Here is a 24,850-nt window from a genome sequence, read left to right on the forward strand (position 1 = left end):
CCTGTGGCGTACCCATCCATGATCCATTCACCTGGTTCCAAAGTTCATCTGTGGTGGATGGTATTGGGTCACAGAGCTGCACCCATCGTTTCACCATATCTCACACATTTTCGATTAGCGACAAGTCTGGCGATCTAGCGGGCCAGGGCAAAAGGTTGACATCCTGTGACACGAAGAAGGCACGTGTTTGTGCAGCAACATGTGGTCGTGTATTGTCTTACTGAAAAATGGCGTTTGGGGTGTGGTGCAGAAAGGATATGGCTACGGGTCACAGGATAGGTCACACTGGTCACAGTGTCCTGGACACGCACCAACTGTAATTTGTGCTTGTGCACAATAACACCCCACACCATAAGGCCTTGAGGCCTTCAGCTGTCGCTATATGGCTTGTGTGAATGCAGTCACTGTGATGCCACTCCCCCTGTATGCGGCGAACCAATATGTGGCCGTCATTTTCACACAAACAGAACATGGATTCGTCTGAAAACACCATCTGATGCTATTCTTGTCAGAAGTGACGACGTTCCATACACCATTCCCGTCTAGCATGTTTCTCCACATTCGCCAAAGGTAGGAGTTGTAGTGGACGATGCGCACGTAATCCGTGCCGCAATAAACGGCGACGGACTGTCACCCCTGATAGTGTTCGTTGTGTTCCACTGTTCACTTTTGCGCCAGAGCCGAGCAGGACGCAGATCTGTCCTGCAATGCCATTTGGATGAGGTGTCGATCTTCTCGGAGGATTGTCTGGGTGGTGCGACCTGACTCATCTCGTCGTGGCCTTCTGTGAACCATTCGGCACACACCCGTGGCACTGCCGAAACACTCGTCCCACACGAGTAGAAATTTCCGGGATGGATGCACCACATTCTCTCACGACAATAACGCACCCTCTTTCAAACTCATTGATTTTACGGTAAGGCTGGCACACACTTCTTCGAGGGATCCTGCACGTCTGCTCAAGTCACACTAATGCATTTCCTTCGGTCTATAGCGACAATGAGAGCCGCAGGCCGATATAGTACAAATGCTAATCATTTCTTCTGAACATATCTACAGTCGTTAGAGGTTTTCTGTTTATTCTGGCCGGCCGAAGTGGCCGAGCGGTTCTAGGCGCTACAGTCGGGAACCGCGCGACCGCGACGGCCGCAGGTTCGAATCCTGCCTTGGGTATGGATGTGTGTGATGTCGTTAGGTTAGTTAGGTTTAAGTAGTTCTAAGTTCTAGGGGACTGATGACCTCAGATGGTAAGTCCCATAGTGCTCAGAGCCATTTGAACCATTTTTTTTATTCTGAAGATGAGTGTAGATAATATCTCTCTTTGCCGGACCTGGGCTATGATTTTGGTACTCTACTGGAGTGTGTGTTGTGCTGTAAGACTTATACAGCTTATATTCATCGGCACTGATTTGGGTTGACTCTCGCCCGCATCTCGTGGTCGTGCTGTAGCGTTCTCGTTTCCCACGCCCGGGTTCCCGGGTTCGATTCCCGGCGGGGTCAGGGATTTTCTCTGCCTCGTGATGGCTGGGTGTTGTGTGATGTCCTTGGGTTAGTTAGGCTTAAGTAGTTCTAAGTTCTAGGGGACTGATGACCATAGATGTTAAGTCCCATAGTGCTCAGAGCCATTTGAACCATTTTGGGTTGACTCGATCTGAAAAAAAAAGAAAAAATCACAAATATAGGGTCAGACCTTGGTTGGACTTCGAAGTGATGCAAACAATGGCAACTTATTTGAAATGCACAGAAATGTTAAATTGTGTACTTCACAAAAAGCCATGTCCTATGTCTACAGTATTAACGAGTCACAACTGGAGTCAGGCAACTGATACGAACACCTGAATATAGAAACATGCGGGGATGTGGGACGGAATGAACACATAGTCACAACCGTATGTAAAGCTAGAGGCGAGAGAGATTTTGGTTCATTGGCAGCTTACTGGGAAGATGCTGTGCGTCATATCTTAGAATACTCTTGAAGTGTGTGAACGGATACAAAGAAGGGCAGCATGAGTGGTCAAACGTTTGTTTAACTCACTGGAGAGCGTTACTCAAACGCCGAAGAACCTAACTTGGCAGACGCCTGAATATAGACGCCAAGCTACCCCACAGAAGCCTACTTACAGAGCTTCAAGATCCGAAATTAAGTGAGGAATATAGAAACATATTTGAGCCCTCTACATATTGCATCCGTAGGGGCCGCGAAGACAAGATTAGAAAAATATCATACCGCGTACAAAAGCATTAAAGCAGTCATTTTTCCCAAGTTTTATACGCAATTCGGAGAGTAAAAAACCCTAACATGCGATACAGCACTAAGTACCCTCCGCCATGCACTTCACAGTCGTTTAAAACTATGTATGTAAATGTAGTTGTAGCCGCAGTCGTGATGTCCACTCTCTACTTTAGACTATCGATTTAGTGACGATCTGGTTTTCGACACGACACATTCTGCTTTGTTTAATCTCAGGCCGCGACACTTAAAAATCTGTGGTTATTACTCTGTCCACCGAACCGAGCCTTGAATAATTTCCCTTTGTATCTTTTACTTGCACCCCGAGGAAACACGTTGTTTTTAATCATATCTTTTTTATTTTCCACTAGTGTAGCACTGAAACCCCGCACAGGCTGGCTAGCAAGCTGGTAACCGGTTTCTGCCAAGACTGGATTAGATATAAATCGTAGAAACCTTTAGGAGTCGAGAAAAGACTATGCACAGTTACAGCTCAGATCCTTGGCCACGGAAGTTTCACATAACTGCAGTCGGTCTGCCTGGCACGTGGCTCGCACACGCAGGCGGCAGCTGGCCCGACAGCAGGTGCAGCTCGCCAGGGAAATCATATCAAACTGGTCTGCCACTTACACTATCTAACCTGTTCGCAGACTAGCCAACAGCCAGTTTCCCAGGAGAACGGCGCATTTCGTGGGATTACGTGGAATCTTGTTAGCTTGCCTTTTTCTGTGTGACCCACCGTGGTGTACGGCGTTACAATATTGTCTCATAGTCCGGGTACATGAAAGGAGCGATTGAGGAAAGCAATCGGGCGTACTATGGGCGTCAAGATATGACGGCTGATCCTGTCATACCAGAAACATCCATATACAATCCCCTTTTAGGGTCACAGCTAAGCATTATCTCAATCAACATAGAAAGAATAACATCAGCCAAAGAAGAACTCTTACCGCTATCTTCGTTCATCCAGATGTCCAAATTCTAGCCACAGTACTCACAGAGAAAAATAACATCGAAATCCATACTGTAGAAACAGCTAAGTGCACCATTTCGTCTATCACCTGGTGAAGAAATCACAGCTAATAAATCAACAAATTACCAAAATAAACACGTGCAGATTGTGATCGGCGATTTCAACAGCCACAGTAACGTATGAGGCTATGATAATGAAGATGTAAATGGGGCAGCAGTATGAGACTAGGCAGAAATGAATCACCTTACCTTAATCCACAATGCAAAATTCCTGCATCATTTAACGCCGGCAGTTGGAGGGGAGGGTACAATCCCGATTTCACATTCACCACCAACAGCATTACCCAAGAGTGTATAAAATCTGTCTGTTCTCCAATATCAAATTCACAATATAGATCAATAATCTGCCAAGTATTTGCTTCTGTTAGACCTCAAAAAATGCCAGATTTACTGGATACCGAAGTGTCTTCCATAGAACCAACAGCAGAACAGTACGACGCCTTCACCACGGCCGTAAAGAGATGTTCCAAAATACCTATCACTCGTGGCTGTCTAACATCTTACATCCCTCGGCTCACAGCAGATCAGGCAGCCTTATTTCAGAATATAGTAACTTATTTAGAGAAAACCCTTTGAGTGAAACAACTATAGAAAAAGGAAACAAACTCATTTCCTCTATAAGAGAATCAAAAGGGGAAAATGGATTAAAGCAATAGAAAACCTGAATCTGAAAAGAGACAGTCGTAAGGTTTGAACACTTATGATACACCTCTGCAATGATCCAACGAAGACCAGTACACACCAAAATATCACCGCCACCCAAATAGCACTCCACCTACTGCTAAATGAGGAGCCCAGCCATAAATCCAAAAAAAAAAAAAAAAACTACGCAGAACTGAGCAAGAGGAGAATAACAACGTTTCACTCCGATTCACGATGGACGAATTTGAGAAGCCTATTAAACAGAGTAAAATTGGTTAGTGAGCTGGCCTGGACGATATACGAAATGAGCAAATTAAGCACTTTGGTTTAGAAACAAAGGAATGGCTTCTCTAACTCTTCAATAAATGTGTTGATAGATGCCAGATTCCAAAGATATTGCGGAAGAGCCGAATAATTGCTATACTGAAATCTGATGCAGAAGGAAACAGTCCAAAGAATTTTAGACCAATCGCACTACAGTGTAAGCTTCACAAACAACCATCTGTCACATGTTATTGATCCCTTGTTTCTACCTCTGCCAACTGGATTCCGCCCTGGCAAAAGCTGCACAGGAAAGTTACTCAGTCTGAAGCAGTTGAGAGAAGATGGCTTTAAAGCCCGGGACTTGACAGCAGCGTACGACACCGTCAACCACCAATTACTGTTAAACAACGTCTGCAGCATAACTAACGATTTAAGCCTCACCAAACTCATCGCCAAACTTCAGCAGAACCGAAGATTCTTCGTTGACCTCCAAGGACAGCACAGTCAATGGAGACTACACAAAAATGACCTTCCCAAGTGAAGTATTTTGGCTCCAGTTCTATTAAATATGTGCACCAACGACCGACCTATAGTCTCCAACTTCAGGAGTTTCTTGTATGCTGATGATATCGCTCTGGCAACCCAAAGAACAAACTTCAATTCAAAAGAAATCATCCTAGAGAATGCTCTTGAAGATCTGTCAAAATTCTACAGAATAAAGTAGCTTAAACCAAACCCATCAAAGACACAAACGTGTACTCTCCAACGGAGAAATAGGCAAACCACCAACAAGTTAAAACAAAATTGTAAGAAGTTAAATTAGAACATTATGACACTCCAAAATACCTAAGGCTAAAACTCGACAGATCTCTAACGTTCAAAAAACAGTGTGTGAATTTCAGGTCAAGAGTCTGCACCATTAACAACCTGCTGAGAAAACTGGCCGGATCACAGTGGGGCAGCCAAGCTAAATCCATCCGAACTTCTGGAATGGCATTATACTACTCCACTGCAGAGTATGCCTATCCTGTTTGGTACAAGTTCACACATACCAGACTGGTGGACACTGCCCTAAATGACACATGCATAATAATAATGGGCTGCTTGAAGTCAACCCTAGTCGAACGGCTCTACTACTTTGCATGAATTACTGCACCTCCTGTTCGAAGAGAAAGAGCAGGAAACAAGCAAAGTACAAAATTGGAGCAGGAAAAAACTCATCCCATGCATGGTCAACAAACCTTCCCATAACGACTAAGGTCAAGGAAAAGTTTCCTCAGAACATCGGAGAAACTAACAAACACTGATGAAAAAGCCAGGCTGCAACAATGGAGGGCTGAGACATCCCACCATTCTGGTTGCGAAAGATTTTCAAAATCCTTACTGCCTGGTCATGATGAGAATTGACCAGTCTGGAAGTCCTGGAGTAGGCTGAGGTCAGGAGTGAGCAGATCACAGACTAAGCTGTGCAAAATGGGGATACATCAAAGAAAACAAAATCCAATGCGACTGCGGGGAAGAACAGACCGTTCAACACATAATTCAGTGTCGACTGTATACAGAAGATGAGCTTCACCAGGCAACGGAAAATGCACTGGAAGTGGCCACATTTTGGTCCAAGATGATGTAAACTGCGTTGATATGTCTATAATCGTTTAACTGTGTTTGATGGGTGTTACTGACACGAGAATAATAATAAGTCTGGGTGTAAAAGTAAATACTATATCTCAGAAAGAGCGTAAAGTATATTCCGCCTTGCACTCGAGACAGCAGTGTGAATTGCGAACACTGACACGATAACAGAAGCAAAAAAGTTCCAGAAACGTAGGTCTGCAAAACTGGCCATTTGCGCGATAATTAGGAATGTGTGGTTACGTGCTGTTACTGCCTTCAGTATAAAATATTATTGTGGTTAGTATAAGTGGCGATCAAAAAGTTACCGTTTGACGGCGTTGCTGCAGCGCATTTGCAACGAGGCGCGGCTCCGAAGAAAGTATATGAGCGCTGACAAGTAGGCAAGGGATTAGTGTGGCATTCGTAACTTACCGACGAGCGTGTGGTAAAAGCAGAATCGTGAACTATGGCGACATAATAACCAAATGCGTCGTAACAGGACCAACATGTTGTCATTCTTTTTTTGGCTGCCAGAGGATGGACACATCGGTGTTAGCATCCATTGGGCAAAGAAGAATGTGTATTAGGCAGCATGTCTGTCGAAATCCACTGCTGTGGAACGGTGCGCAAAGTTCCGTGGTGGTCGCGATTCGAAACAGGAAGCCTGTTGATCCCCATATTGCAAATGTCGTAACACAGAATTCACGCCAATCCAAGTGGGAGACACTCGAGCACCTGCCCTATGGTCCTCATCTCTCCCCATAGGATTCACACCTTCGGTCCTTAAAACAGGCCTTCAAGGGACGAGGATGTGCAGCAGCTAGTTACGGAGTTCTTCTTCATTATGCGTATCTTCAACTTGGTGCGACAGTGGGATGATTGCCTCAACGTTCAGGGCGATTTTGCCTGGTTGGCATACCGATTCTAGACAGTACAGACTTCCAAAGGAAGCTTTTTCATTGCCCCTTATATAAATGTATTTGAATTGTAACATTTTCGTTCAAGTCGACAAGTAATTTGGCTCAAATTCCACCAATGGCTTATCTTAGAAACAAATAAAGTTTCAGTTCGTCAAGTAACCCGTTTCAATTTACTGTGCACTCGTACCTATTAAAGGAGGTGTTCCACGTGCCATCCCCCCATACTGCATACGCAATACAGTGGCGAGCCTTAATTGATGTGCTGGCCCCCCAGCTCGCCAGATCTGAACCCTATCGATGTATGATTGAACGTGGCGACAGAGCTCGTCGCCCCCTCCCCGGAATTTACGGGAATTAGGTGACTTGTGTGTGCAGATTTGGTTCCAACTCCCTCCAGGGACCTACCAAGGCCTAATTACTTCCATGCTACGACTTTTTGCGGCTGTTATCCGTGCCAAAGGTGGACATGCTCGTTATCTGGTAGGTGGTCACAATGTTCTGGCTGATCAGAGTATGTATACACATAATTAAGGGAAGGACAGCTGGTGATCTCTTCAGTGTAGATGCTCAACGGACACGAACTCTTACGGAAATCAGCGAAATACCGCGAGTAGTGAGGATAACGAGCAGGGGGCATTATTTTAGTAGTATGTGGATAAGTTGAGAATTTGGATCTAATGGGAGGCGTGTTAAGGTATTCCCTGAAGGTGCGATGACCGCCGTGTCCGGTTGGCGCAGGGGTCAGCGCATCTCCCTTGTAAACAGGAGACCCAGGGTAAGTGAGTATAACAGTACACCACTGTCAATACTGACAATGATATTACCATTTGGTGGCAAACTACCAATATATTAGCAAAAGATGTCGCTCTTCAACCCAACCATGAATGAAAGAAAACGACATTTATATTGTTCTCTTTGTTGCTTCCTTTCACTGTGTGCTGCGATTTTCTCTTTTTTTTTCATGTTTAAAGTAAACGTGTTCTCCCTGCCTCTTTGTATGGATATAACATGTAAATATATAAAATAGCACACCATTTTAAACTCTCAAAGTTACACTACCATATAGTGTCAAACGGGAATTATGTTACCTCCATGAGCCTGTAAATCTTATAATAATAGTAAACAGGACATTAACAGGTATCTACCACTGACAGAGTTAAGTGGAGAAGAGCCTTAGGTAGAACGAAGAGCAGGAAATGTGTAGCACACTTCAACCGAGGCCAAGAAGCCTACGAATGTACAAAGTGCTAGGAAGAAGAAAGTTTAGGGGCAGCGTACCAGGCCACCAGTATCTTCAAGCCAAATGTAGGGCTAAGTCATGTGATAGAGGACCTACGGTCTTTGTGTAAGGACTTTACAAAAGAGGATCATATAGTGGAAGCGGATGGGGCGGGAAACAGTTAGAACAAGGATGGGGCATATGACATAGGTGGCGACCTGGACAAGATAGCTTCTCTGACTCATGGCACCAACGTACACTTTTTTGAGCTGTTCCGGCATCATGATCGATCACACCTCGATTGAGCTGTGAGGCGAATCAGTGTGGGGCTGGGGATGGCTCTGAGAACAGCTAGCTTTGCTCATGTTTCTCTGGTGCCCGTCGGGACTATCAACAGATGGGGTTTCACTAGGCATGGCCTCCACCTAAACAGGACTGGAAAGGGAAGACTGGTGCAGCTGAATCATGAAAGTATAGGGGGTGTATCTCGGGCCACAAATGGTCAAATAAATGTGGTCATAGGTAGGAAAAGTAGGTTTTCTTAAGAAAAATCCAGACAACAGGTTCCCCTGCCTAAAGAGTATCTTCATTAGTTTAAAAAATACTGAAACAATCACTCACAAGACAGATTTTAACACTTCAGATATCACACATATCAGATGTCACAAAGAAAAACAAACCATTGGAAAGAGTAACATGGGGTAGAGCAAACAGAATGTCATCAGAATGTTATGCCCTTAGAATCCTATCATCAGTGTGTAACATGCAGTGTCTTTTAGTTATATATTATTCATATGTATACTCAATTCTTAGTTATGGCATTCTTTTTTGGGGGAAAAACGCACAAAATATATAAACAATTTTTAAACTCTAGAAAAGAGCCATGAGAATAATAACCAAAAATACTTGTCGAGCTAATTGTAAAGATCTGTTCAAAAGACTGGGGATTTTAACTGCTCCATGTGAATACATTTAACAGTCAGTTGTACTTATCAAAAATAATTCTGGTAATTACTGCACAAACAGCTCTGTCCATGACCATGCAGCAGGTGATAGACTCAACTTACATTTACCAAGAAAAAACAAACATAAAACTCAAAACAGCATTTTCTACCAAGGAATAAAACTGTACAATAAATTACCAAAAGAGATCAAAGAAATTGCAAAAATACACTTGTTTAAAAAGGCAGCTAAAAAGTACTTGTTATGCAATACATTTTATAAATTAAAGGATTACTTAGATAAAACAGAGTAGGGGTTTGAAACAAGTGCTATAGAAATAATTAATAATAATAATAATGATTATAAAACATCCTTCCACATAACACCTTCATTTTATGTTTTTTTCCTTTCTAGAAATACTTACCCCCAAGCTATGCATAGCGCAATAATAACACCTCTTCGTCTTTCTGAGCTAAACATCTCACTTATTATGGAGGGATGCTGACTCAGTTTCTTAAGACAGCAAATGGGAAGTTACGGTACAGAAAATAGCCTATAGATCACCAGTGTGTGTAGTGAGTGAAGTGTTATGAAACAATGTGTGTATAGTGTGGGCAGTGACTGATAGTGAGATATGAGTAAACAGTGTGGCATTACATTCTTTAATAAGTTATTTGTAAAAAAGTTATTGTATGCCAAGAGTAAATCTAATGATTGTCTCTAACTAGAAGTCAGTAAATACATGTGTATACGAATTAGCTTATTTTAAATTGATCTAAACTTATAAATACTTTGACATGTCCCGTATCCTTGTAAAAAGATATCTACGGATGAATAAAGCTACTAATACTACTACTACTAGTACTACTACTACTACTGCTCCTACTATTACTGCTAACTGGTCCATACCATAACAGACAAAAAAAGTTGCATTCCTTGCCATACACGTGTTCTTCAAAGATAAAACACATGCACATTAAACGTTACTCTACTCAAATTAATAATGGGTGACACTGAACTAAATTTATAAATTTGGCATTTAATTGCATTACAATGTGTCTGTCCATCTTTTTTTTATATATGTCTGAATGTAAAAATCCGCTTTTGAAAAGACTTTATAAATATACTAAATCTCATTAACAAGTACTAATGAACTCACTTCATGGGACAGTCGCTAGAATAACGAAAGAACTGGGTAACACCAAAAAAGAAAATTTTGTTTTCTGAAACACTAAAGACGTAAAGTGTTTGTAGCTTTGTAATTGTTATGCTGTAAATCAACGTTTATATACATTACAAAGACAAAAAAGTTTCTAATCATGATCCGGCACAAAGTTTCAGCGTTCCCTGTTGATTTAAATCAATTCCCACTGGAAGCCAGTCTCTGAGATTCCTTTGTATCATAACATTTGTAATTATCTCGGAAACAGCTCGTGTGTTGAGCCATGTTTACGGGAGCGTTTTTGTTCCTACAGTCGCATTCTTTCATCCTATTAATTATCATACACACTGCATAACAAGACGAAATAATGTACACAAGGACATTTTACATCGAGTCCAGTACAAACCGACCATTTACAGTTTATAATTTAATCTAGCGACAACGTTTCATTTATAACTACAATATCAAGAGGATCTTCTGTCCATGCTTTATTTCCAGCACGCTTTATGATGTACAGGAATGGTACGCTAGTTTGATATTGTCGTCGAAAAGCATATGCAAGTGAAAGACCGACTACTTCCAACCATGATTGCTGATAAAACTCTAAATTCAACTTTAGGAGGTATTCTTATTGTTTTAAAACTAGCACCGGGAAAACGCTTGGTACTACGGTCAGAATATGCCGAACCCTAATTTCTACATCTTTTACCAAGGTTAGGACTTGAGTGTAGCCCAGCAGTCGGAGCACAATAATTGTAAATACGCGGTAATAGACCAAGTTTAGCCATGAAAAACTTAAAAATGATATTATTTAAAATTAAGTCTAATCCAAAATTTTCAGGTAATTGTTATCGGTTTAATCTTAATTATTTATGTTGTTTTCAGACTTCTTTCTGCGAAAAAGTAAGAGTTTGCATTAAGAAGTAAGACAGGTAGAGTTTTAAGAAGTTTTTGTTTAGGTAATACTACTAAACTCTGCTAAGTTTACTTGAAAATGGTGATTTGGACTGTTTAATTTTTGTAAAATACCTTCGGTGCACATTACCGCGTTTGAAAACATAATCCACGATTGGAACAGGAAGGGACTAAAATGATACTAGTCCTTTCTGCCTCTTAAGAGTGTTTCAAAGACTAAATACAGTTCTCCAGAGGAGCCTATAAAAATTTCTCGCTTAGTGCAGTACACGAAACCAACGATTACCTCGAAACATCTACATGTCTTAATCTGCAGTGTGGATTTTTGTGTTTCAGTGCATTAATATAAAGCATGCCACACATATGCAGCATTTCAGCTATATGGCACAAATATAACCAAGTCGAAGTCAACATTTCTGTCGCTATAGTGGCTGTAATTTGAAAAAAATTATTGTTTTACTTTACAAGGATTATTATTGAGATATCTCAGCTGTATCTACCCATACTATCTGCAAAAGCTCTAACATAGCTTTCGCAACGTTTCGATAAAATAATGCGTTTGATTGTCATATAGTATAACAGTAATCTTTCTTTCATTTTTTTATCTCGGAAACCTCCATTCATTTCATGCTGTCCAGAGTCTTACGTATCACTTGATTTCTCACTGGGCATTTTCGTTTCTAATTCACGTAAGTAACGGTTTCGATGGCAGCTGAAACATTATTTTTCGTTCTGTTTGTTTTATGTCTACACCCGTACTCCGCAAACCACTGTGAAGAGTGTGGGAAGGGCGCTATCCGCTGTTCCAAATATTAGTGCTTCTTCCCACTTCATTCGTACACAGGGAGCGGAGAAAATCACTGTCGTTGGGAATTTATAGACCAAGACAATCTCACTATAATCTGCAGCCAGAATATTGTGAAGGTGATGCTACAACTGCAAGAAGATATTTAATAATGGAATGTGAAGTCACAATAAATGTAATACTGACGTCGTCGATACCAGATCTAAAGTGATGTTCACTGTCTACGAGGTCCACCCATTTCAACTACGTAGCTCTTACAACTGCCAAAAGGTATGTCGCAACGCGAATGTCCATAGCGCGAACTATTCTTCGAGAGTATTTTTGATCATGTGTGAGACTGCTTGGCTCTCCTATCTAAACAGATGTGGAGCTTGTTCCTAATTTTGATTGCAGTTGAGACCGTCTGTTCTGACAAAAGGAAACATTAAAGATTTCAGTTTAGTTTCCACGAAGTGTGATGCATTGTTTATTTTTTTAAAGATCATCTGCGTTGCACAAATATGAATTTAAAGCTGCAATGGTACTCCTTTAATAGAAGAAACATTAATGTGACTACAGCCTATGTTCGACGTCAATGCACAATATCCACTCACAGACGGCAGCTGGCAACACTAGCAGTGGAGGGGATACAGGGTGTTACAAAAAGGTACGGCCAAACTTTCAGGAAACATTCCTCACACACAAATAAAGAAAAGATGTTATGTGGACATGTGTCCGGAAACGCTTAATTTCCATGTTAGAGCTCATTTTATTACTTCTCTTCAAATCACTTTAATCATGGAAAGGAAACACACAGCAACAGAACGTACCAGCGTCACTTCAAACACTTTGTTAGAGGAAATGGATACTTACATCCACCCTCCGTCGCATGGAATCCCTGATGCAGTCCTGGAGAATAGCATATTGTATCACAGCCGACCACAATACGCGCACGAAGAGCCTCTACATTTGGTACCGGGGTTGCGTAGGTAAGAGCTTTCAAATGCCCCCATAAATGAACGTCAAGAGGCTTGAGGTCAGGAGAGCGTGGAGGCCATGAAATTGGTCCGCCCCTACCAGTCCATCGGTCACCGAATCTGTTGTTGAGAAGCGTAAGAACACTTCGACTGAAATATGCAGGAGCTCCATCGAGCATGAACCACATGTTGAGTTGTACTTGTAAAGGCACATGTTCTAGCAGCACAGGTAGAGTATCCCGTATGAAATCCTGATAACGTGCTCCATTGAGCGTAAGTGGAAGGACATGGGGCCCAATCAAGACATCACCAACAATGCCTGCCCAAACGTTCACAGAAATCTGTGTTGATGACGTGATTGCACAATTGCTTTCGGATTCTCGTCAGCCCACACATGTTGACAGTGAAAATTTACAATTTGATCACGTTGGAATGAAGCCTCGTCCGTAAAGCGAACATTTGCACTGAAATGAGGATTGACACATTGTTGGATGAACCAGTCGCAGACGTGCACCGTGCTCATTTTAGTTTCGTCAGTATGTACTGTACTTCCTCGATTCACCACCAGTTGACCCAATTCAAGGAAGGTAATATTGACCTCGGTGCTTGTGTTGACATGCTACTCATTGCTCTACAGTACTAGCATCAAGCACATCATCAGTACGTAGCATCAACAGGTTAGTGTTCATCGCGAACGTGGTTTTTCAGTCAGTGCAATGTTTACAAATGCGGAGTTGGCAGATGCCCATTTGATGTATGGATTAGCACGGTGTAATAGCCGTGGCGCTGTACGTTTGTATCGAGACAGATTTCCAGAACGAAAGTGTCCCGACGGGAAGACGTTCGAAGCAATTGATCGGCGTCTTAGGGAGCACGGAACATTCCAGCCTATGACTCGCGACTGGGGAAGACCTAGAACGACGAGGACACCTGCAATGGACGAGGCAATTCTTCGTGTATTTGACGATAACCCTAATGTCAGCGTCAGAGAAGTTGCTGCTGTACAAGGTAACGTTGACCACGTCACTGTATGGAGAGTACTACGGGAAAACCAGTTGTTTCCGTACCATGTACAGCGTGTGCAGGCACTATAAGCAGCTGATTGGCCTCTACGGGTACACATCTGCGAATGTTTCATCCAACAATGTGTCAATCCTCATTTCAGTGCAAATGTTCTATTTACGGATGAGGCTTCATTCCAACGTGATCAAATTGTAAATTTTCATACTTAACAGGTGTGGGCTGACGAGAATCCGCACGCAATTGTGCAATCACGTCATCAACACAGATTTTCTGTGAACGTTTGGGCAGGCAGTGTTGGTGATGTCTCGATTGGGCCCCATGTTCTTCCACCTACGCTCAATGGAGCACGTTATCAGGATTTCATACGGGATACTCTGCCTTTTTCTGCTAGAACATGTGCCTTTACAAGTACGACACAACATCTGGGTCATGCACGTTGGAGCTCCTGCACATTTCAGTCGAAGTGTTCGTACGCTTCTCAACAACAGATTCGGTGACCGATGGACTGGTAGGGGCGGACCAATTTCATGGCCTTCACGCTCTCCTGACCTCAACCCTCTTGACTTTCATTTATGGGGGCATTTGAAAGCTCTTACCTACGCAACCCTGGTACCAAATGTAGAGACTCTTCGTGCTCGTATTGTGGACGGCTGTGATACAATACGCCATTCTCCAGGACTGCATCAGCGGATCAGGGATTCCATGCGACGGAGGGTGGATGCAAGTATCCATTTCCTCTAACAAAGTGTTTGAAGTGGCGCTGGTACGTTCTGTTGCTGTGTGTTTCCATTCCATGATTAATGTGATTTGAAGAGAAGTAATAAAATGAGCTCTAACATGGAAAGTAAGCGTTTCTGGACACATGACCTCATAACGTATTTTCTTTCTTTGTGCGTGAGGAATGTTTCCTGAAAGTTTGGCCGTACTTCTTTGTAACACCCTGTATAAAGTGTGTCGGGGGGACGCGGAAAATAGTGCAGTCGTAGTCGTAATGCGGAAACGGAGTGATTACGTCTAAAAGGAAGTGATGCTATGGTCTCGGTATAAGGATGGAAGCATTTCTGAAACATCTGTGTTTGTAACAGTTTGCGTACCGCCGTGTTCACAATATACCGTGCATGTCAAAATGGTGCTATCCAAAATCGACGCCGAGGCAACTGTGGTGCAACAGAGACCAAAGACGACAGAAGATGACAGGGCGGACAACGGCTGCGGAGATGTGTAGTGTGAGCAGACGTGCTGCTGTTGAGCTACTGACCGCCCAGATGCAGCAAGGGGATACTGACGGCGTCTCCTCAACGACCGTTCAGCGATCGTGGCTGTGCCTGGGCTTCCCCAGCAGGAGCCTGGTTCCTGCGCACACGCTGGCTGCTGTTGATGGACGACAAGGTTGGAATTTGCAGCCCACTGTTGCAAAGTGGCTGCAGTTGGCTTTCTCTGATGAATCTCGTATTATGCTCCATCGGACAGATAGCCATTGGCGTTAACGACGTGATACGTAAGAAAGAAACACCCTGCAACCTGACGGAACGTTATGGTGTGTGGAATGTTTTCCTGATACTCCCTGGGTGATTTAGTCACTCTGGTAGGCGCAATGAATGAACACAAACATGCATCTGTCCTTCGGGACCATGTCCATCCATAAATACAGTTTGATTTTGTTCTGCACGATATCATCTACCAGGAGGACAACGCAACGTGTACGTGCGTGGTTCGAAGAACACGAGGATGAGTTTACTGTAATCCCCTGCCCACCAATCGAGAGTGCGTGGGGCCACCTCGATCGGGCAGCTCGCGCCGTGGATCCTCGACCGAGAAAGCTCGAACGGCTAGCCTCAGCAGAGGAGTCGGCATGACTTCCAGAACCTCTCTGACTCTCTTCCTGCACGTCTCGTAGGGGTCTGCACTGCTAAAGGTTTCCACAGCTGCTTACATTAATGTCACTGGGCAGTGTATTATTATTATTACTATGTAGCATTCTGCCTAGTGGCAGGTCCATGTCTTCGTGCGGAGAATTTCTGGTTCCACTGTTCCCTGTCTTCAGCTTCTTCCTTCAGTCTGTCGTAACTCCTTCCAACTTTCATGTCGTCCGGATGTTGAATTCTTCTTCTTTCTCCTCCTGCGTTTCCTTTGAGTTTCCCTTCGATGACATCATGTATGAGCCTCTCGTGTCTAAGTACATGTCCAATCCAGTTGGCCTTTCTCTGAAGAATTGTACGCAGAATACTTCTCTTCTACTCTTCGGAGTACATCGTCATTTTTTGTGCGATCTGTCCACTTGATCTCCTCCAGCACCACATTTCAAAGCTCTTTTTCTCCTTCTTTCTCATGGTCCATGTCTCTGCTCCATACAGTGCAATGCTCCAAATGTAGCACTTTATCAGTTTTTTCCGCAATGCCAAACTCAACTTGCTGGTCAGCAGAGTCCTCTTCTTGTTGAAATCAGCTTTGGCCGTGGCGATTCTTGCTCGGATTTCTTTGGTGCAGTGGGCATCCTTTGTGATAAAACTTCCCATGTACTTGAACTGATTCACTTTTCCAGTTCCCGATTGTCAACAGTTATCTTCAATATAAATAATAAAATAATAACATGAGGTTAATGCAACGGAAACATAAAATATAATAATCGTCAATACAGAGTTCCAATGGTCAATGCAGCCATGGAATTTTTAACGAACTTACACTTCATATTTCTTCTGCTTAGATTTTTGTGAAAATGTGGAGAGCACAAACTGTTTTTCAGTACACAATTTTTTCAGTTATTTTGGTGCTTTATCTTCTACATTGTGAAACTATCGCGTGATAAATTTCACTCTACCACGCCATTCTCTCCCCCCCCCCCCCCCTCTCCCCTTCCCTTCCCCCTACTGGTCACGACTGTTTGGTAAGTGAAGTCCATATTACACTATGAAAGTTCTTTGAAAAATATGTTATAAAATCTCGGGACACACTGCAACTTTTTTTGAAGGTACGCTATGTGATCAAAAGTATCCGGACACCTGGCTGAAAATGACTTACAAATTCGTGGCACCTTCCATCGGTAATGCTGGAATTCAATATGGTACTGGTCCACCCTTAGACTTTATGACAGAGTCCACTCTCGCAGGCATATGGAAGCCCATTCTTCACGGAGTGTTGCACTGAGGAGACGTATCGATGTTAGTCGGTGAGGCCTGGCACGAAGTCGGCGTTCCAAAACACGCCGAAGGTGTTCTATAGGATTCAGGAGAGGATTCTGTGCAGGTCAGTCCATTACAGGTATTTTACTGCCGTGTAACCACACCGCCACAGGCCGTGCATTATGAACAGGTGCTCGATCGCGTTGAAAGATGCAATCGCCATCCCCGAATTTCTCTTCAACAGTGGGAAGCAAGAAGGAGCTTAAGACATCTGTATAGGCCTGTGCTGTGATAGTGCCACACAAAAAAACAGGGGGTGCAAGCCCCCTCCATAAAAAACACGACTACACCATAACACCACCGCCTCCGAATTTTACTGTTGGCACTTCACACGCTGGCAGACGACGTTCACCGGGCATTCGCCATACCCACATGCTGCTACATTGTGTACCGCGGTTCGTCACTCCACACAACGTTTTTCCACTGTTCAGCCGTCCAATGTTTACGCTCCTTACACCAAGCGAGGCGTCGCTTGGCATTTGCCGGCGTGATGTGTTGTTTATGAGTAGCCGCTCGACCATGAAATCCAAGTTTTCTCACTTCCACCTAACTTTCATAATACTTGCAGTGGATCCTGATGCAGCTTGGAATTCCTGTGTGATGGTCTGTATAGATATCTCCCTATTACACGTTACAACCCTCTTCAACTGTCGGCGGTCTCTGTCATTCAACAGACGAAGTCGGTCTGTACGCTATTGCGCTGTACTTGTCCCTTCACGTTTCCACTTCACTTTCACATCGGAAACAGTGGACCTAGGGATGTTTAAGAGTGTGGAAATCTCGCGTACAGACGTATAACACAAGTGACACCTAGTCACCTGACCACGTTCGAAGTCCGTGAGTTCCGCGGAGCGTCCCACTCTGACGTCTCACGATTTCTAATGACTACTGAAGTCCCTGATATGGAGTACCTGGCAGTAGGTGGCAGCACAATGCACATAATATGGAAAACGTATGTTTTGGGGGTTGTCCGGATACTTTTGATCACATAGTGTGTAGTCAAAGTACTTCAGTACACCGTAGAGATTTTATAAAATGTATTTTATAAAAGTTGTTTGACAGATATCTTTTACCAGTGTAATATGGGGCTAAGTGACTGGCGGGCATGAGGCCACGAGTCATTGCGGCATTCTTTCTTTTCCCACACTGCATCCCCCCTTTCTGACTATCGCTACGGTCCCCCACACATCTCCCCCCCACCACCACCACCTCTCAGAGGTAGACCAATGTTTCGTAGGCACCTAAATGGATTAGGTACGGGCATGGGAAACCCTCATTTCCTATGCTGGGGACTTCTGAGCCCCACCATTTATATAGCACCGTAAACTCTGGCCATGCTTTATCCTGGAATTTGTACTCCAGTGCAATATGCTGGATATCATCTAGATGCAGTTCGTAAAATAGGAGAAAGATATTAGTAGGCTTAGGCGTCGATGGGGTATCAAGGGCGTGCGTTGGTATCTTAGAAGCTTAGCAAATTGCCCGAGAAAGGTATGGAAGGAAGAAGGAGGCTTAGGGTTTAATGTCCCATCGATAGCGAGGTCATCGGAAACGAAATACATATTCAGATTGGAGAAGAATGGGAAAGCAAACAGACTTTTTCCTTTTCGAGGGAACCACACCAGAATTTTCCATAAGGGACGTTGCAAAATCAACGAAGCCTGACTTTAGTTGTCCAGATGGGGATTCGAGTCCCGATCATTCCAAATGCGAATCTGCTTGAATACTGCTCAACAGTGTGGGATCCGTACCATATAGCGTTGATAGAAGAGATAGAGAAGATCCAACGGAGAGTAGCGCGTTTCGTTACTGGATCATTTAGTAAACGCGAAAGCGTTACGGAGATGATAGATAAACTCCAGTGGAAGACTCTGCAAGAGAGACGCTCAGTAACTCGTTACGGGATAGAGAAGATCCAACGGAGAGTAGCGCGTTTCGTTACTGGATCATTTAGTAAACGCGAAAGCGTTACGGAGATGATAGATAAACTCCAGTGGAAGACTCTGCAAGAGAGACGCTCAGTAACTCGTTACGGGATAGAGAAGATCCAACGGAGAGTAGCGCGTTTCGTTACTGGATCATTTAGTAAACGCGAAAGCGTTACGGAGATGATAGATAAACTCCAGTGGAAGACTCTGCAAGAGAGACGCTCAGTAACTCGTTACGGGATAGAGAAGATCCAACGGAGAGTAGCGCGTTTCGTTACTGGATCATTTAGTAAACGCGAAAGCGTTACGGAGATGATAGATAAACTCCAGTGGAAGACTCTGCAAGAGAGACGCTCAGTAACTCGTTACGGGATAGAGAAGATCCAACGGAGAGTAGCGCGTTTCGTTACTGGATCATTTAGTAAACGCGAAAGCGTTACGGAGATGATAGATAAACTCCAGTGGAAGACTCTGCAAGAGAGACGCTCAGTAACTCGTTACGGGCTTTTGTTAAAGTTTCGAGAACATACCTTCACCGAAGAGTCAAGCAATATATTGCTCCCTTCTACGTATATCTCGCGAAGAGACCATGAGGATGAAATCAGAGAGATTAGAGCCCACACAGAAGCATACCAACAATCCCTCTTTCCACGAACAATACGAGACTGGAATAGAAGGGAGAACCGATAGAGCTACTCAGAGTACCCTCCGCCACACACCGTCAGGTGGCTTGCGGAGTATGGATGTAGATGTAGATGTAGTGTTTTAATTAATGCGCCACCACGGTCGGCAATACGTAAGGGTCATCGTCTTCGATTCCCAGTCTCACATTCGTGGAAAGGGGGGGGGGGGGGGGGCGGTTGGGACGGTTCAAATCCGCAATCGCTCCAGGCAAATGCCGAAGTGGTTCCTTTGAAAGAGCACTTCCGATTTCCTTCGCCATCGTTCAAACCTACCGAGCTTGTGCTCCGTCTCTAACGACCTCGATGTCGACGCTACGTTAAATCCAAATCTTCCTTCCTTCTATCGAATGACGGCGAGAGACATAATTTTAATATAACAAGGAGTTTCCTCTCGCTGCTGAAAAGAAGCGAGCTACATAAACATTGCAAAAATAATTAAATAATTGGACGGATCCTAATGTGTGCTAAGGACGGGCAAATTTCCCTTCCATAAACACAGTGTGTCTCGAAAATATTGATGCGATTTAAGAAGACTGCATCTTCTACAATAGCAATAGTCAACACCGTCCCTACTGTCCACATTTCGTGTTGAGCGGTGGGCGGTCGGGATTTTAAAAGCATTATCATTAGGTTTTTATAACATTCTGACAAAGTTTTTGCTAGTTAATTTCTATTATATGCTTTTTCTGTAACTCTGCTTATATATTTTATGAAGTAATATTACTTCCCTATTTGATAAATCACTAGTACTGTGGAACCGGTAGGTGGTTAGAAAATTTTACTACTAAGACAGATCCAAAAATGGGCGGTAGGTAAAAAAGATTGAGAACCACTGTTCTACGTGAATGAAGATAGAATCCTGGGGTGAATTTTAACTTTCGCATAGGCTACAAAGTCTTTGGTTTGAGAAGAATCATTCGATTTTACAACGGTATATCTGTTACGTGCACGCACAGTTACCCTTGGCGTACTTTCTAAATTACGTTTAGTATCGAAAGTTTCATTTACAAATGTTTAATGTGCCCTCCACCAGATGAATGACAAACATCTAGACGACTGTCAGATTCGTCCCATACTTTGTCAAACGTGAGTGGAGATGGTTCATTGCATTCGCTGCTGTTGCTATGCGGAATTGCAGTCCACACAAAGAGCTCTTACAGTCCTTACAATAAATTGCAGAAACCGAAACCGAGAAACCGGGGACGACGTTTGGGGCCAATGGTGCAGTACGTGAGCTTTATAGTCGATGCATAGTTGAGGCAGCTCACTGTTAAGAAAATCACGCCGCAGAGATATAACTGAAGTGTACCTGTTGAAAAGGAGAATGCAAAACGTCGTTTGTTGCACACTCGACGCACACAGGGTAATGAACGAGCGAGGGATCTCTACCGGCAACCACAGGAACCACAATCTTACAACAAGTTAACGTTTAGATCAGATGCGTACCGGTAAGTTAAAATCCACCCTAAATCTCTACCTTCATTCACGTAGAAAGTACATTCTTTTGAAATTGGATGCGTCTTTTTGAAACACCCTATACAACGCTGTTCTGTGCCAGTTTGCATAATTCAGACCGCACGCCAGTGCACGAACGATAAACACACTTCCTAGTCATGTTTCATTCGATAAAACAAGCTTCAAGCGAGATAACTCATTGTGTCTACCGAGACATAGAACGGGCTCTTCCACTTCGGCGCAGACGTTGCTCTTTGCGTGACTTCGCGGTTCGCGTCATCATATTTCATTAATTACATATTTAAGGAAGCAGACGTTGATGTGATATTGCCCTTGCTTAACAGTGTTGACGAATGTCAGATAATTTAATTTAGTGTTCCACGTTTGCCACCGTTGTTTTATCGAACTCTTCATTTTTTTCCTTTTTTGATAGGTGCTTCCGAAGGGATGTTAAGTAAATGAATAAAGTAGTTTGTCAACTGCAGTGGTGAGCTGGTGGTTTTTGACATGCCTCGGGCGGTAATTAGCAGAGAGCGGAGTGCGCACACCTATGACGTACGGGGAGGATGGCCAGTAACGATTTCCGCAGCGAACGAAAGGCTGCAGGTGGAGCGAGCTGGCCGTCGCTCCTTTGTGCCGAGCAGGGGCAGCCTGTGGAACGGCCGACCACCGACACGCAAGAGAAAGCGTGCCGGAAGGAGGCGGCCGGACAAACCGGCTCAGCCAAAAGTTCAAATTCTGCGCGCCTGCTTCACCTCTACGCTCGAATTGCACACGAACAGAACATCGGGTCTCCGAATGACGTTTGTTCAAACTAGACGAAATATCAAAACCCCGTCCGATTGCTCAGTGTGGAGCAGTAAAAGTAAAGTCAGGCAGGGCAATTTTGATTTACACAATATCTCGACTTTGGTAATATTTACCTTCATCGAGGGACAAAGCACGTAATTGGCAAACGTCGTGTGGTAAATTCTGTTCGCTACAAGGAAGATAAAGAAAATGAAATGACGCGTACAAGTACACTAATGGAAAAGTAATCGCAATACCGAGAAAGGTTGTGCGACCTAAACGAAAGTTGATAGGCGTGTTTCTACAACTGAAACATGATGTGTATTCTTATTTCGCGCCTATCGCATCAGGGTGGCGCTAGTAGAGCCACTATGAGGATGCAAATCACGTTTGCCTTAAGTATACTCAGTAACGGTCGCGCGCGTTACTTACCTTTGAGCCGGCCGCGGTGGTCTAGCGGTTCTAGGCGCGCAGTCCGGAACCGCGCGACTGCTACGGTCGCAGGTTCGAATCCTGCCTCGGGCATGGATGTGTGTGATGTAGTTAGGTTAGTTAGGTTTAAGTAGTTCTAAGTTCTAGGGGACTGATGACCACAGATGTTAAGTCCCATAGTGCTCAGAGCCATTTGAACCATCTGAGCTTACCTTTGAGACTGGACGTGGTGAGTTGATGTTAGGCAAGAATGCCTTAAGGCGAAGAAGACACCATTATCAACGCATCACTCAGTTTGAACGAGGTCGTGTAATTGGGCTACTAGCGGCTGGATATTCCTTCTGCGATATGACAGAAAGACTTGGCAGGAATGTAGCCACTGTGTATAGCTGCTGGCAGAGGTAGCCACGAAAGTGTATGGGCACAAGAAGATCGGGCTCCGAACGCCACCTGGCACTGCCCAGAGTCTGGAGCATCGTACTGTATTTGCAGCAGCAGCTGGCACCACAGTGACACAACGAACTATTTCAAATTCCACTGACCCAATACCACCGCCATCTGCGACTTCAGTGGTGTCAGGCAAAAGCTCATGTTTTCTGCTGAAAGATGGTTCTGCGTGCCTGTGATGATCGAATGTTGATTAAGAGGTGGTGGCCGAGCGGTTCCAGGCGCTTCAGTCTGGAACGGCGCTGCTGCTACGGTCGCCGATTCGAATTCTGCCTCGGGCATAGATGTGTGTGATGTCCTTAGGTTAGTTAGGTTTAAGCAGTTATAAGTCTAGGGGACTGATAACCTCAGATATTGAATCCCATAGTGCTCAGAGCCATGTGAACCATTTTTATTAAGAGGCTAGTTGAGGGCTGCAGCCATCCTGTCTGCGTGCTAGGCACTCTGGACCTACACCTGCCGTTACGCTCTGCGGTGACAGCAGGAGCATTCATGTTGTTATTCCTCACACACTGACTGCAAATTTGTACGTCAGTCTGGTAATTGGACCTGTTGTGCTGCTATCCACGAACAGCATTCAAGGGGTGTTTTCCAGCAGGATATACCGTTGTAACCCAACATGTTCTACAGAGTATTGGCTTGTTGCCTTGGTTCGATCAACAATTCCGTTCTCAATCGATCACGTATGAGACATCGGACGACAATTCCAGCGTCATCCACAAACAGCATTAGCTGCCCCTGTACTGCTCGACCAGTTACAACGGGCATGGAACTCTATTCCACAGACTCATACCCGGCACCTGTACAACATAATGCATGCACGTTTGCATTCAAGATTCTAGCGCTTACACCGTTTATTAATGTACCAGCACTTCACATTTGCATTGGATTATCCCGCTTTTACATTAACCTGTGATCCTGCCATGTCAATCACTTAAATATGTTGCCTAGACAAATGTATTCGCGAAATTTGATTACTCTGCATTTATTATTTTCTTCTGTTACGATTTTTTTCCATCAATCTATTTCAAAACTTCATCAAAACTCGTATTCTTTTAAAGAAATATATCCAGAAATATAGAACACCGAAGCGCCAACGGCCTTACCGCAGTGGTAGCACCGGTTCCCGTCAGATCACCGAAGTTAAGCACAGTCGGGCTGGGCTAGCACTTGGATGGGTGATCGTCCGGTCTGCCGAGAGCTCTTGGCGAGCGGGGTGTACTCAGCCCTTGTGAGGCAAACTGAGGAGATACTTGACTGAGACGTAGCGCCTCCGGTCTCGGTAACTGACATACGGCTGGGAGAGAGGTGTGCAGACCACATGTCCCTCCATATCCGCATCCAGTGACGCCTACGAGCTGAGGATGACACGGCGGCCGGGCAGTACCATTGGGCCTTCATGGCCTGTTCGGGGGGAGTTTAGTTTAGTTTTTAGAACACCGAAGCAAAGAAGACATTACAATCTGCTCTTTTCATTGCGTCTATTTTTTTTTTTTTTTTTTTTTTTTTTGCGAAATTAACTCAAACTTGTTTTGTCCCTCACTGTTGGTGGCTGTTTTGCTGCTCTGTTAGAAACATAACTTTTCAGGATATACATTTACCATATTAATTACGTGCCGTGTTGATTTTTTCGTTTCCTACGTACGGCATTATCAAAATAATATTTGTCCCTCAGATACTGCGTCTCTATCAACGATGAATATTCGAGGAGGCGGTATCAGCTCTACAATGCTACTACAGAAATATGTTACGAAAGACGCAAACTACAAAATAAAGTTGTCGAGCAAAACGTTAAACAACTGACAAGTGGAGGAGAGAAAAGATGAACATCAGATTTTGACATGCACCCGTGTAATGCTATATTTAGATTCAGCGATCACGTGTCAAGACCGTCCTGTCAACGTCAAAATTTTCTATCGGTGTCTCTTTCACGAGACGTCACTGTGACGTCCTTTGAAATTTCCTTCTGCCGGCGTTGGTGTGATTGCTGTCAGGGAAAATACATTGTGTAACGTTTTTCGTGAGTTCTGTGACTGACGTATGTCGAGTGTGAATCGGCATTAAATCAGACACTGGAGATTAACACATTGCGTTCTACGAATCTAGAAAACTCGCAAAACCAGCTGTATCTATACAAAAGGTAAAACAATAAAACAGAAGTTGAGTCTGTTGAGATGCAGTCATGTATAAAACTGCGACGCACAAAGCATACA

General features: G+C 43.8%; 1 pseudogene; it reads left to right on the plus strand.

The window, feature by feature from the left end:
* Positions 1 to 23,729: 23,729 nt before the first annotated feature.
* Positions 23,730 to 23,847, plus strand: LOC126299831 (5S ribosomal RNA; annotated as a pseudogene).
* Positions 23,848 to 24,850: the final 1,003 nt, after the last annotated feature.

The sequence above is a fragment of the Schistocerca gregaria genome, chromosome X (genome assembly GCF_023897955.1).
Source record: "Schistocerca gregaria isolate iqSchGreg1 chromosome X, iqSchGreg1.2, whole genome shotgun sequence".
NCBI classification, from domain to species: domain Eukaryota; kingdom Metazoa; phylum Arthropoda; class Insecta; order Orthoptera; family Acrididae; genus Schistocerca; species Schistocerca gregaria.